Source organism: Eschrichtius robustus, unplaced genomic scaffold, assembly GCF_028021215.1.
Source record: "Eschrichtius robustus isolate mEscRob2 unplaced genomic scaffold, mEscRob2.pri scaffold_713, whole genome shotgun sequence".
Classification (NCBI taxonomy): Eukaryota; Metazoa; Chordata; class Mammalia; order Artiodactyla; family Eschrichtiidae; genus Eschrichtius; species Eschrichtius robustus.
Window position 1 is genome coordinate 62,501 of NW_027175589.1, and position 2,500 is coordinate 65,000.

General features: G+C 77.0%; 1 non-coding gene across 1 annotated transcript; it reads right to left on the reverse strand.

Moving 5' to 3' along the window:
* Positions 1 to 1,101: 1,101 nt before the first annotated feature.
* LOC137758181 (5.8S ribosomal RNA) lies at positions 1,102 to 1,254 on the reverse strand. Its single transcript, XR_011072839.1, has one exon. It is a non-coding gene; the product is annotated as a 5.8S ribosomal RNA (ribosomal RNA).
* Between the last annotated feature and the right edge of the window lie 1,246 nt (positions 1,255 to 2,500).

Sequence of the window (2,500 nt, forward strand, 5' to 3'; positions counted from 1 at the left end):
GCGCGGGGCGGAGAGCGGGCGGGGCCGGGAAACGCACCGACACCCGAGCGCGGCCCGGAGGCGGCGTCGTCACGGAGGAGAGAGGACGGGAGACGGGGGGACGGGAGAGGAGAGAGGAGAGGAGAGGAGAGGAGAGGGGACGGACAGGAGAGGAGAGCGGCGGACGGCGTGGAAGGCACGGGGGTGTGGTGGAGAAAACCCGGCGGTCGCCCCCCGACCGCCGGGCCCTCCTTCACCCCGCGCCTCCTTCCACGCCCGACCGACCGAGCGACTCACTCCCACCACTCACTCTCTCTCTCTCTCTCTCTCTCGCGCCGCCAACGCCGCACACCGCGTCCTCCACGCAGCCGCGAGACGCCCCCGCCGCGACGAGCGACGGACGCCGAGCGCCCCGGTCCACCCACCCACAGACGCCCACCGCGGGCTCGGGAGCGGGCACGGAGCGCGGCGCGGCCGCAGCCCGGGGGAAAGCGCGCGGCGGCAGGCGACGCCGCGGCGTCCCGCGGGTCGCCGCCGGGGCACGCATCCCCGGGGCGCGGCCGCGCACGCACGACTCGGCCTCGGCCCGAGCCGCCCGCCCCGACACGGCGAGGCGAGGCGGCGGGGGCGGGCACGGACCCCGGACGCGCGGCTCGGGGCGCCGCGGAGGAGGCGGGCCGGACGTCCGTCGCCGGGACGCCGCCGCCGCCGGGGGCGGGCGGCGAACGACGGCGGAACGGACGCGGCCCCGCCACGCCACCACAGCGGGCCCCGGCCGCGAGGGCGCGGGACCGTCCCCGCCCACCGACACCCCGGGGGTACGCCCAAAGACCGCTTGCGGCGCGAGGGCGCTTCCCGAAGGGGACCGACCGCGGAGGCCAACGGCCAGGGACCTCGTCGCGAGCTCTCTCTCCCTTCTCTTCCCTCTCGCGGGCAGCGGGCCCCCCCGTGGCCTCAGCACGAGGCGGGGGGGGGGGCGCCGCGTCTGCACTTAGGGGGACAGAGGGCCCCGGCGGCCCTGCGAGGAAACCCCCAGCCGCGCCACCCCGGGAAGGCGCGCGCGCGAGCGCACACACACGCAACGCACGCGCGCACACCCCCGGGGGGCGATTGATCGTCAAGCGACGCTCAGACAGGCGTAGCCCCGGGAGGAACCCGGGGCCGCAAGTGCGTTCGAAGTGTCGATGATCAATGTGTCCTGCAATTCACATTAATTCTCGCAGCTAGCTGCGTTCTTCATCGACGCACGAGCCGAGTGATCCACCGCTAAGAGTCGTACGAGTTTGGTTTCTTTGCGTTTCGGCGGGGTCCCCGCCGGTGGCACGGCACATCCCCCGGAGGGGTTGCCTCTGGCCGGCCAAGTCAGACAGAAAACAGCAGACCGGAGGGGCCGGAAGGTTTCACGACGGGGCGCCCGGCACCGACCCGCAGGCGGGGCGGGCTCGGACACCCCACAGGCGCCCGGGGGGTTCCCACCTCACCCCCCCCCCACCCCGCGAGGGACGCGGGGCCCGCACTCACGCGGCACACGGGCCCGGCCCGCACCACGGCCGCCGGGTAGCCCCCTCCCGACGGCCGCGGCGGGGAGGACCAGTGGCGCGCGGCGCGGTGCCCCGGCCCCGTGGGGGTGGGGGTGGGAAAGCGGAGTCTGGGGGAGAAGGGAGGGGGCCTCCCGACTCCCCGCGGGCCCGACCGCCCCGACCCCAAGGCGGACGGGCGACCCCCCCATGGGTCTTTAAACCTCCGCGCCGGGACGCGCTAGGTACCTGGAGAGGGGGAGGCGGGCGAGGCGGGGGGGACGGAGCGCCCCACGCTCGCCGCCGCCGCCCCGACAACCGACCGACACGCTCTCCGCCCGCGCCCGCCCGCAGCACGCGGGGCCTCGGCGCTACCGGCCCGTGACACGGGGCCCCGGCCGGGCGCCGGGCCGACCGCCACACGAGACAACCACTGCCACCGCCCGACGAGGCCCCCACCGTGTCCCCCAAGCCGGGCGGAGACCTCCCGCTCGCGCCCGGGCACGGGCGCGGCCCTCTTTTCTCCTAAACCCCAACCCCGCCCCCCCACCCGGGGCCCTTGCCCCGCACCCGCGTCCCGGGCCCCCTTATCGCCACCGAGGGCGGTAAGGGAGGCTCCGACGGGAAGCGGGGGAACGAGCGGGCAGGGGGCACACGGGGGGGGGAGGGCGGGAAAGAGAGAGAGCCCGACGGACGACGGAGGAGAGGCCCCAGGCTCGGAGGACAGGCCGAGGCGAACGGCGAGGGGGCGGAGGGCCCGGAGCGGAGGACCGACGGCCGGGAAGGAACCGGTCCAGGGCCGGCGGCGGGAAGGCGACGGGGCGGGCGAGCGGCCCCACGGTGGAGCCGCCGCCGCCACGCCACCCATCCCGAGACGCACCGGAGGCTCCGCGCGGGGGAAGCGGTCGCGAACGGGGGGGCGTGACCGGCGCCGGAGACGGAGGCGCGCGTTGTGGGGGGGGCTCGGCCCCCCCGGAACCCTCGGACCCAAACCTCGAGGGACG